The following is a 12359-nucleotide window of genomic DNA, read 5'->3' as shown; positions in this document are numbered from 1 at the left end:
ATTAGGTTAGGCGAAAGAAGAGAAAGCCGGAGGAGCCGACCAGAGCGTCACGCATCCGCGGGTGAGAGCGTGGTGCGCCGCCGCATACAGCCGGTCAAGTCGACCGTGAAAGTGTGCGGCCTTTTCCGCAAGTCCTATTTTTTTCTCTCTTTTTTTTTTTTTTTCTCCGCCTCTCTCATCACCTCTATTGAGCCGCCGCTCGGAGAAGGTGCAGAAAGTGGGGCCTCTGAGATAGCCCGCCGGGCAGGTGAAGAGAGCGCTGTATATATGATGGACTGCCACCTGCCCAATACTATCGTTTCTTGTTTGCTGCGTCACAAAGCAATCTGCCAAACGATATGCATTCATTTGTCCGCGCAGTAAATAGTGTGTGCGTACTCCCGCGGATAGGCTCCGCTACGCGCATGCCGGCCTCCATATATGTATACTCGTGCAACCCCTTAAATCGAAGGCAATTCGCATTTTAATGTATATACATGACGTAGAGCACTGCACGGGCCTGATTTTTCGGCCCGAGCCTGGCCCGGACCCGCTTTATGAAGTCCGAGCACAGCCCGGGCCCGGGCGTACATGACCAAGCCGAGCCCGGGCCTGTGGTTCCAAGCCCGGACCCGCCCCGGGCCCCGCCTGGGCCCGGACGTTCATTACTAAGCTTAGCCAGGGCCCGCGTGTGCATGACCAGACCCGGCCTGTAATATATATATATATATATATATATATATATATATATATATATATATATATATATATATTTCACTTGCAGATTGTACCGTATGTGTCAGCCTCACCTTCTCAAGGTCTAACAGCTGTAGTGTATGTAAAGCAAAAAAAAAAAAAAAAAAGAAATCTTTGCGTCTCCGTTTCTCCCATGGGAACATCAGTCATCTGGCCCACTGCCTGTGCTGTTATCTTTCCGCCGGTGCGCATGTATTTACCTTCACCGTGCGATTTGGTCCTATGAGCTCATAATTAGCATGCGAATATATATAAACAGGAGAATTCACGAGCGTACAGCAGAAAACAAACGCACAAGTAGAAAGAGACCTACCTTGCGTTAGCGCTAAAATAATATAATAGTGTCGGTGTCGAGAGTGGTAATTTTGCAAGCGCAAATGCAGTAACAGGGAAATGGTTTGAAGAGGGGTTTATTGTACAATTTACTTTTCCTGGCCCGGAAATAATGTTCGTTCTTGTGGAAAGTAAACAAATGAGAACTTCATCGGTTTTCTTCATTTCTGTGCTAAGCTATACTAAGAGCCAGCTCTTCGCATTCAGCTTGGCCCAGAATGCCTTGTACTTTGTCATGCATAACGTTCGCGCGTGCTCGAAGGCCCGACTTAGACCCTTTTAATTAGCGAGCTCGAGTCCGGTCTGGTCCCGCGGCTTCAAGCCCAGGCCCGGCCTGAGCCCGCCGAAAAACACTTCGGGCGGCCCGGGCCCGTGCAGTGCTCCAACATGACGCGCTAAAGAGGTTGTAAAACCTCAATCTATTCCCCACTTATCGCATGTTTGAAGTCCATGCATCGGCTTCAATTTTTTTTTCTTCAAAATTTGTGGGCTGAGCAAAAGCTGTTCATACTAAGTGAGAACTGTTGAGCATGAAAGAAGCCGCGAATACACGCAAAGTGCCTCGGGCGGCCAGTCGCGAGGCGATTTCGCGCGTATTCGCGGGCTTCTTTCACGCTCGGAAAAACACTTTTATGTAGCACGTAGGAAGCTGTATCGGGTGTTTTTCATGTTTCTCTACAATTTTCCCATTGACACTTATATTTGAGAAGTTTATTAATTAATTGAGACTAATTATGTAATTAGGCGAAACGGAGAAATAATCCGAGTATCTCCAAGCGACGGCAAACAACATTAGCTTGGTTCTGTCCATGCAGCTACGTGGCAAATGCATATTTTCAAAGTTCGGCTCAAGTTACGTTGGGCACCCGGTACACCGCAGTAGAGCTGAGAGCAGCGTGTGTAGACTCGTCTTTGTAACACAGATTCAGGAGTTCATGCCATCAGCTGCTGTCAAGTCAAGTTTCTGCTCTATCGCAGAAGAAGTGGCATATATACGAAGAGGACCCGCCACCACCAAGCACGCGTTGTGTAGCTGGTCCTTGGTTCCCTGATGACGCAACCACCATCCTTACAGTGGGAGTTTGACAAACTAGGTGTATAATAATCATTAAAAATAGTAATGGTATAGTAGTAGTAATAATAATAAAGAAACAGGGGCCGAATTCACAAAACTTTTCCTTCGTAAGTGCTATTTGCAGTTGGCTGGCCGCCTTTGCTAATCATATATGTCTAGCATCAGGATATGCTCGAATTTTTTTTCTTACGAACATTACTATAGCGTAGGAGCTTTTAGTGAATACGGGACCAGATCACGGAAAAGCGTCCTCGTGCGAAGGTTAGATTTACCAGAACGTTTTGCCATTAGTCGGCCGCCTCCACTAATAATGTGTCGAGCATCGCGATTGGCTAGAATTTGCTCGTACGACCAGTTCCAACGTAAGAGCTTTTTGTGAATACGGGCCCAGTTCTTTGTACAACAGTGAGTTTTGTCAGTAGCAGCCGCCACTCTTGATGAAATGGCAGCACGGTGCTCTCGGGCACCACTTTGTCTTTTATTTCTTTGTATGTGTGTTCGTCCGACAACCAGTCGTAAGCATTTTTTTTTTTTTGCCACACACAATGTCAATTCACCGCCCCGGAATAAGTGTTAATCGTGTAAGGACCAATAATTTATTTTCCACATTCTTTCGCTCTCACGTTCCTTTTTAGATGTCGGGAGACAAGACTGGACAAGAAAATAGTCGGCCATTTAATAAACACCGGTGAATTTACGTCGTCTCTGTTTCCAGGAATTAAACTACTTTACGTATACCATGGGATCCTCGTGGTATAATGTTGTACTGATTTCTGAGCTCATCGTGTTCCCCACGCAACAGTATACATGATGCTTCAGTACACTTCACAAAAATTTGCAGAAAACGGGGCCGCACTGTCTGAAGTGGCATATTAGAGAATTCTGACGCATAACCTTGAACCTGTATTCACAAAAAGGTTCTTGCGCTAGTACTGTTCGTAAAAGTAAATGCCATCTCGAATCGGGAGACCGGACATATTGTCATAGCGAACGCCAATGTCAAACCGCACTTGCGAACGAGTTTTTATTGCAGCGCTACACTGCCGCTATAAATCATGCTCAGTGCAAGAATGTGTCCACCGAAATTCCCATTGGAAGTGGCTATAACGCCGTTACATGCATGGCGAACAGCCTTCTGTCGCTCGGGGCGCGCTACACCTTCCTCGCCGATCGACAAGCAGGCGGAAACGGGCGCTGCTCCTCGTCCTGTGGCGACCGTGGAAGTATTACCCAGGCCGCCGCCATGGTCGAGAGGCGCTCGAGCGAAGCAACTTTGTAAAGCTTCTTACAATCATGGGAACGCCGAAGTTCCGCGCCAGCGGCCCGCCGGTCTGGCCGATGAAGCGCAAAGCGTACTAATGGAGCACTCGTGGGCGCTCGCCGAACGCGGAGCCTGTATAGGCACTCGTATGGAGCTCCCTGTGGGAGCGTACACTGTCCACGGGCCTGAATGCAGGGCCCCGCCAAGAGCGCCCGCGGACGTTACCCACCTTCGACCCTTCCGACCAGGCGCGCAGCAAGCAACGCGAGGTGCCCTTGAGGGCTGGAACACATCGGTCTTCTCAATGTGTCTGTTTTGACCCGAGTTAAAGAAGGACGGCTTGCTTGTGGTGTCGTGGGCGCATCAGACCTATGGCACGGCTGAGAGCGAAGAAAGCCCTTGCTTTTGTCGCGCGGGTCTTTGCCCAACGCGCTTGCGCAGCTCGTGCCGGAATGCTGCGGACGCGGCCCTTCTAATTGCGCATATGCGCGTGCTTGGTGGGAAGGCTGTCACAAGTCGCGCGCGCGCGCGGGGAGGCATAGCGCAACGCTTTCCGAAAGCGCGCGGGGAGGGCTGCAGCAGCGCAGCCGATCCTTCTTGCGGGGTGTCCCCGGAGAAGGTCATCGGGCGGCGTCGCAGAGCCGCCGATGCTGAACGGCCGCAGCGCGCTGCGGGCCCTGGCGTTACGTATATGCATCTCGTCCGCGCCGCGGACAATGGCCGCCGTCCCAGACGGACCCTACTCGGTGTTTTGTCTTAGCAAGGACGGCCCGTGCGGCGAAGAACTGTTTGTCGCGGCCTGCTATTAGGTTCACCTTGACTGCCGACAGGAGGGGAGCGCTCGCGTTGTGATACGCGCCAGTCACAGAGTTGTCTCTCGCAAGGCGTCTCCGTGGCCGGAGCCTTTGTGTTTTGAATGTGCCCGGTATTGGGGCGGAGAGTCACGTGTCCGGCGATTCGAACCTACGGCGCCGGGCACCTATGGGGTGCGGCTTCGAATGGCAGAAGTCGCTGCCGACGCACGCACGCCGAAAATCGTGCTCGAACCGGGTTGTCCAACTCGATGCCTCTTTCCGGCAACGGTGATTGCATTCAAATAGGGAGAGCTACGGCTCCTCTTACAGCCCAAACGAACAGCGCTCAGAGATTGAAACGCGGAGCGCGTGGTGGGGGCTGGGGACACCCAGCCGATTACTTTGGTATCACATGAAAGCGTGAGGCTTTATGACGCATTGCGGTTGCATATTGCCCCCCCCCCCCTTTCCTATCGATCACCGGTGGCGTAAAAAAGGTCCGACCGCAGTATCACGTTTCAATCGCTGAACACTGAACATGTATAGGTTTGAAGACGTTAACCTTCGTGAATTATTTATTGGACACCTCGTTCATTTATATCGAGTCTTGAGCTCGAATATGCATCCCACAGCAAAACACCGTTTCTGCAAAGGTCGTCGCTCTCGAGGTATTCCTAGCTGTATATAGGTACACCGTTTCTTTGACTTCGTGCCCTACGTTTATCCCGAGTAGCGAACGATGTGATTTTCCGCAAGACCGGCTAGCTGCTTCCGCCTGACGTTCGAGCAAAAATTGACGTCTGCGTTTTTCGCTGAAATGCCTGCTTTGCGATTATTCTTACTTTAAATCATGAATATTTATAACGTTGCAATTACAATGTTTTATCAATCAATCAATCATTCATTCATTCAATTTTCATATATTATAGCGCTCAGGAACCTGTCGGTCATGATAGTAGCGCACACAACACGTTAGTATATACCGGATGTCCAAAATTAAGCTTTACGGAATTTTTAAAAATCGCCTATGGCCCGTAGCTTAATTTTTATCGTTGAGCTGGGTTATTCGAAGAGGCGGACATTAGTAGCACGAGAAATCGAAACATATATTCAACTAATTAACAAAAATTGGCTAATGAACTTCTTAGTTAATTACTTTTCGACACATATTACAATTTACGAATTGTAGCCGGTGAGTCTGCAAGACGCATCCACTTGAAATTAATTTCCAGAATGACACCAGTTTCGAGATATTATGCCCAAAAGTGAGGGACGAAATACATGGGAGTTCCAGTTACTTTTGTGCTTATATGTATAAAACAGCATTTTGGTAAAAAAAGTGGAACAACATTGCATTTTTACGGCGAGTTTGATGGCGCATATCTCCAAACTGGTGTCGTTCTGGAAATTCATTCCAAGTGGATATACCTGACAAGCTCACTGGCTACAATTCGTAAATTGCAATATGTGTCTTCTTCCATCACTGCCCTGATACCAGGGCAGTGATGGAAGAAGGTATGTCCATTTGCGTGAGCTTTGCAATGAAGAGCTAATGGCAAACTACATCAAATGCTTTACTTAGGTCAGAGTAAAGAGCATCTAATCGGCCCTTGATACAAAGCCATGCTGTTCATGTACTAAAATGTTCTTAGCACTAACAGAAAGTAGGGAATACAATAAAGCTTCAAACATATTTAACGCATGCAGTGCAGAAGATATAGACATAGGCCGGTAGTAGTAGTAATCAATCAATCAATCAATCAATCAATCAATCAATCAATCAATCAATCAATCATTTACCGTGCCACGGAACAACAATGAGGTCTGAGTGCTGGCGCACGCATACATAAAAAAAAAACAGGGGAATATAATAAAAAAATGAATAAAAAAACGATCTTGAAAAGAAGAGTGTACATACAAGGCGCAAGGTGAATACATAAGAAAAAGGAGAAGGGCAGTTGAACAATATGTGAAACTGTGACATAACGCAAAAGATCGGAAAAGAACAATGACAGCCAGTTATGAAAAATATCAAGATCATGAAAATAAGTGTTTAAAGACTCTATATTCTGTGGACGGTTGAGTGTTGGTGATGACAAGCAGGAACATGGAAAGGTCTATGTTCTCTGGTGATCTTTCGCGGAATACGAAACATGATACAACAGAGGAGTTCGGGGCAGGTGAGGATGCCTTGAAGGAGTTTGGAAAAAAAAAAAAAAAAAAAAACAGGAAGTCAGCTCGATTACGTCGGCAGCGAAGTAAGGGCAATGACAATAATCCAACAGTGCTAGAAGAAGGTCCAGCCCCATGTTAGTTAAGCGGTGATGATATATGCTGAGAAACTTTTTCTGCACCCGACCTATAATGTCACTGTTAGATATAAAAATGCAATTCCAGACGATCGACGCATTTTCGAGTTGAGAAAGACAGATTGTTGTGTACAACTTGCGGAACGGTGTAGGAGAATTGAATTCTCTCGATAGTCTGCAAAGAGAGCCAAGAGAGCACATACCCCGCATTGCAACGCGTTTAGTGTGAGTTGAAAAGTGTAAGGTGGTATATAAAAGCACACCGAGATCATTTATCTCACAGACCTTACACAATGGTACAGAATCTACAGAATAAGAAAAAGAAATGCTTGCTGTTTTGCGTGTGAAAGTCATGACTTTGGTCTTAGCAGCGTTGAAGGTGAGGTTATTATCGTTGCACCATTTAGAAAAAGAAAACAGGTCAGACTGCAGGAGGCGACAGTATGAATTTCCTTAAAAATCGATGTCATCGGCATATAGAAGGAATGAAGAATTCTGAATAGTGGAAAGAACGTCATTAATAAAAGTTAAAAAAAAAGGATTGGTCCTAATACTGATCCTTGAGGGACGTACGCCGTCCCCTTTTGAAGTACCGGCGCGGAGATATGTGTCATGAAACTGGCGAGATTTGTGATAGTGGAGCGGCAGGTGAGAAATCCATGCTGATTCGGAATCGATGAGTTCTTCACAGTAAAATATAATACGTTGTGAATAGCGAGCTCAAAAATCTTAGACGTGGAACAGAGATGAGAAATCGGGCGATAATTCGAGACGTCGGTTTTACAGCGAGACTTAGATACAGGAAAAAAAAGAAAAAAAAAAAAAAAAGGGGCAGTTTTCCACATGTGAGGGAAAGTGGAAGTATTCAAAGTGTTACCCTTACCCGCATTAAAAAATGGGTTTCAGGTCATTATCGGACTTTCACCGTGTAGTTTCCTGCGCAGTAAGAAAACTGCACTTAACGCTAAAGATCGTGGGTTAGAATCCCGACTGGGACGGCCGCATAGCGACGGCGACGGAATGCAAGAAGGCCCGTGTACTTAGACGTGGGTGTTCCCTAAGTAATTCGAGGTCGTCAAAATTAATTCGGTGAAAAAAAGTGAAAGAGGAGATAATGCGTGTACCAGCTAGCACTGCGAATAAAAGAAGGTGTCGACATACAGCAGGTCTAATCAGATGCGCGAACGACTTGTGAAGTGCTGGGTTGCCACCAGGATGATGAAACCGATGACCGTTGAGAGATTGAACGTGTTTTAGCCACTAGCACACGCTGCTTTGCACAAAATTTATTTAAAGGAGTACTGACAAAATTTTAAACTTTTTTAACCTATATTTATTGGATACTTGTCGTCCCAGAAACTACACTATATGGAGCTTCAGTGCCTCGAGTGCGCAACAAGTAATTATTTACGTTACCTTTCGATACGACCATTTCAAAACACGCACGAAGTGCAGCGCGGGCTCGTAGGTGAAAAAGGAGACTATTCACGTCTCAGAAACCTGATGCGGTGGTCTCCTGGCACCATACACTACTGACGCGTATCGCTCTTAAAAGTAAACTTAGCAAATAGCTTTTAAATACATGCGTTTAGTAGGGTATGTATTTTATTACTTTCTTACTATTTCTGTACTTGCCAGCAGCTATAGTAAAGCTAGTAAGTGCTGCCGTTACTAGCCAGAAAAAGCTTCTTAGTAGTTTTTACTAACTACTAAGCCATTCCTACCTAGTCTGGCCATGGTCTATTATGCATTGAGTCTGACAGTGTTATGCAAAATTTAATAAACTGCAGTTTCGTTCATTATGCTGGATTATAACAGCTATGTGCGACGTCGTGGCACAAATGCATGTATGCATCAGTATATAGGCTACATAAATTTGGGTACAAAACATTGATTATTTAGCCAAATACATAGGTGCTCACCGGTGCAACATGTGCTCCCCCGAACTAGAGCTATAATTACTCTTAGAAAGTTAAGAGTACGCATCGCGTACTACTTTTGTCGCTCCATCTTGTTTATCGTTCTTCGATGGCTTTGTGTAGTACATTGTTATCCGCAGTCATTGTGCTGTAATGCCCTTGGTAAACACTATACTTACGCAAATAATTGATGCCTAATGATGCCTAGCGAAAGGATGCGGTTCTCTCTCTCTCTCTCTCTCTTTTCATATGTATTAGTTTACCTTGTTATGTTTTTACAGTAACATCGACATAGTATGACAATGCAAGCGGCACTTATAAATTGAATAGACCTCATTGTATTGTTGATAATTATATTTCAGTTGCGTTATTAACTGCACTACCGAGGTAGTGAGTATCGCGATAAACGATTACTAACGTACAGTTAGTACTTACGTACAAAGACCTGCTTAGCTAAGAGTGTGAGTCTGAGTTAGAGCCATTTAATAGCTTCAGCAGGTAGCGAATGGTACTATCACTTTACTGCCTTCACTTACTGAGAAGGTATTGCTTTTTGTGACAAGTAACGTGCTAGTATTTAGCTAGTGAATATGACGATTGTTAAAGAGACAAGGCAAGAGGGGATAGCGGGTTCCCCTGCGTTTCCAAGAAAAGCGAGCAATTTGAAAGAGCCAATTTGTGAGCGTTCGGCTTCGTGGTCACTGTATGACCTTCCACCACCGCACAGGGATGACTGACGCTCTCTTGAATTGTTTGTGACACCAAGTGACCCGCACCTCCGCTTTCGGTGACGTTAGCAGTCTCCTTTTTCACGTCCGAAGCCGCGTTGCACTTGACAGGCGTTTTAAGCAGGTCGCATAAAAAGATCTGCAATTAATTATTTGTGGCGTCCTCGAGGAATAGAGGCTCGGTACCGTACGTAATTGTGAATTATACAGCTACACTAAAAAAAAAAAAAAAAAAAAAAAAATGCCAGGCACATTTTTTTTCTTTTTACGTCAGTACTCATTTAATAATTTTGTACCATGCCAAGGTACACCTATCGAACTCGGAAGCGCTTGTGAGATAACACTGCAGGCATTTGCAAGATGAAACGACGCGAAGCTGCGTAACCCTGACCTCACTACTGCAAGAGTGTGCTCCAAAATAGACATCACCAGGAGGGAGGGAGAGGATGCGGGAGAGAGAGAGACTATTTACATGCACAAGACGGTCGATGAGCTCCGCTATGATGTGCGTGGTGGAAAGATGCGGACTGATTCCGACCCCGGGGATGTCTTTGACGGGCCTCCGAAAGCTCGGTACTCGCGCACTTCTGCAATCCAGCCCACCTAAGTACGGCTTCGGCCACAGACAATCGAACCAGCGACTCGTACGGAGACGAGCTGGAGCGGATACATTCTCGGCCGATCACTCCGGGGGATGCTTTCACTTTCGCGACATTTCGTGCGACCAGCGCACAGAGGCGTCGGCGTCTACGGGCGACAGCGTTCCTGGGGTACGTGCTATTCTGGACATTGCGAAATCCTGCCGTGCTGTCTAATTCGCCGTCGGGTCAGCTCTGATTGGCTCAGAGGGCTGCTACTGGGCTCGCAAGAGCTTTTTCTCACTGCTTACACTATAGGGCCGAAGCTTTCCAAAAAAAAAAAAAAAAAAAAAAAAAAAACTTGGATTATACTCGTAGATTTTACGTGTACGTTCCGCTGATTTCCGTCCTGCGATTTGAGCTGGTATATATACGTGAGCTGAAAAAAATTTTTTTTTTGTTTAAGAGCGAAAAAACAAAAGAGCCAGTGAACAATTGCTGCTCCATTTCAACGTCGTAGCGGTAACTGTCACATGCGCAACAACAGAGACAAGAGTTATTTATTTATTTATTCGTGAAAGATTACTGCGCCTTAGCGATAAAGCACAATCAAAACAGCCACAAAATCTCATGGGCTTAACCCGTAGTGTTTTGCATAAGTTTGTCGGGTTAGCTGAATGCGCAATATTTGCTGTAGGAGAGACACACTATAATAAAGTGTCGAGAACTTACTGCCGCATTAAGACGAAAGAAGTCACAAAGTGCTCCTGCGCGCTTCAAGTATGATACCATACTTCAAGAGAAGCGTACAGCTAGGAGAGCCGAGTTGCGCAAGTCACTCTTAGGGTCTTAACCGATGCAGTGCGGCGCACATTTCTTCCTTATCGCATTCGGATCACGGGTGGTTTCTTGTCCATTTTTAAATATAAGCTGGTATCCTCACAAAATCAGTAATTTCCATTCGGCCGAGACGCTTGATGACCGAGCGAGATATCTCAAGCAGCACATACACTGAATGACAGTTGACTTCAATGCGTTGCACAGTTCCATACACTGCGTTCCCCTAAACAGCATGAAAACACTAGGTCCAATCGAAACCAAGTTAATTATGAGAAGCGACAGAGAGCGTTCCTAATCTCCGTGGAGGTGTCACCTGGTGACAGACAGTTGACAGATGAGTAAAAAGATGGCTGTGACAGGGAATTAAACCACGAAGGAATGGAGAAATCGCGTATGCTTCTTAAAATGCGCAATGGCATATTCTTAGTGCAGAACCTTAATTCAATGTTTCCTACACTTATACTTTATCTGAAAACATTCTTATATTTAAAGCCGGTCTGAGAACTGGCTAACCTCGCTGTCTTTCCGTCTATTCTTATATTTAACACTGACTTTTGCTGTTCTATTAAAACGCTGTACCTTGATTAGACGAACTGGCGTTTTCAAACTAACACGTCTCGTGAAAGATAATTTTTGGGTGACAGTGCGACAAAAAGCAAAGCGCGTGCATTGTAGAAATAACGCGGAACAAGCGCTCGATAACTAAATAATTACCAACGCTGTCTTGCTTCCTTCTCACCTTGCAACCCGAAGAAGGTACAACGAAAATAAAACCACTTAACTGGGACCGTATTTTGCAACGATTCATTTCTTATCATCCGCCGTAACAACGGAGGTGTATAGTGCTATGCGAGCCAATGAGGAAGGGTAAACTACAAAATGTTAATAGTCGTTACCAAATACGGTCACTGTTCTTGCTTCGTAACATATACCCGCGTGACAGTGCGACCGATGCTCTGTCAACTATGGCCAAAGCGTGAATACACCTTTAAGACACGCGATGGAAATGACACAGTCACCCATCTCAGAAAACTTGGCGCTTTGGGGTTAAGAGCTGTAACAGCGTACCTTCGGAGAAGTCGCTCGATGGGTCTTTACGAAACCCGTGACGGAGTCTTGCGAGCGCTGCAACCTCAGGCTTTATCGTGTGCTTCCGCTGCGCGCGCTGTGGCGAGCATCGAAAGCAGCAGTCAACGCCGAGGCACAGCCGTGTATATTAATATCCTTCGTAGACGTGCCGGACGCACTGCCACCGAGGACGAAGACTCACCGCGCACTGTCGCTGCTCAGCTGTTTTCAGGCGGTCATCCGAATGGAGCGCGTAAGCCGAAATGCGCCGGCGAACGGCAGCGCGCGCGGACCATGTGCGCTACACCACTCTCCCTCTCCACGGCCGGAGCGCCCTTTCTCTTCGCGCTTTCCGAAAACGAAGCGCCCGGGAGCCCTTGGCTGGCCGGCCGACCGCGTGCAGCCGTCGTATGGGCTCTACAAGTGCACGCGGGCCTGTTATGCGGCCACGCGGACCCGTGTTTCGCGCGTCAACGCGATGCGAGCCGAATCGGCGCCCTGAAACTTTAAGGGCGTCTCTGTGGTCCGGCCGGCAGAAGCCTCGCTGAGGGCGAGAGAAAGAAGGAGTCGTGAGCGAAGGTGCGTGGCAGTCGTTGTCGGGCTTCAAGGGCAGCCGCCGCTTTGTTGCACACGAATCTGGCGCATAAACGCTCCACGGGTGCGACACATTCTTGCTTCGCTGCGGCCAGCACGCACGATGCTGCCGAGGGTTTCCCATT

The 12359-nt window shown here is 46.7% G+C and overlaps 1 protein-coding gene across 2 annotated transcripts in view; it reads right to left on the bottom strand.

Moving 5' to 3' along the window:
* The window catches only part of LOC119433706 (uncharacterized), a 32629-nt gene extending 20648 nt beyond the window's left edge, over nt 1-11981 (bottom strand). For both annotated transcript variants that reach the window (XM_037700966.2, XM_049671725.1), the window contains exon 1: nt 11641-11981. The gene's annotated coding sequence lies outside the window, so the exon portion shown is untranslated. The remainder of the gene's footprint in view (nt 1-11640) is intronic.
* Between the last annotated feature and the right edge of the window lie 378 nt (nt 11982-12359).

Source organism: Dermacentor silvarum, chromosome 1 (assembly GCF_013339745.2).
Source record: "Dermacentor silvarum isolate Dsil-2018 chromosome 1, BIME_Dsil_1.4, whole genome shotgun sequence".
Classification (NCBI taxonomy): Eukaryota; Metazoa; Arthropoda; class Arachnida; order Ixodida; family Ixodidae; genus Dermacentor; species Dermacentor silvarum.
The sequence above is the reverse complement of the archived record's forward strand: the minus strand, read 5'-3'. Positions and strand labels throughout refer to the sequence as shown.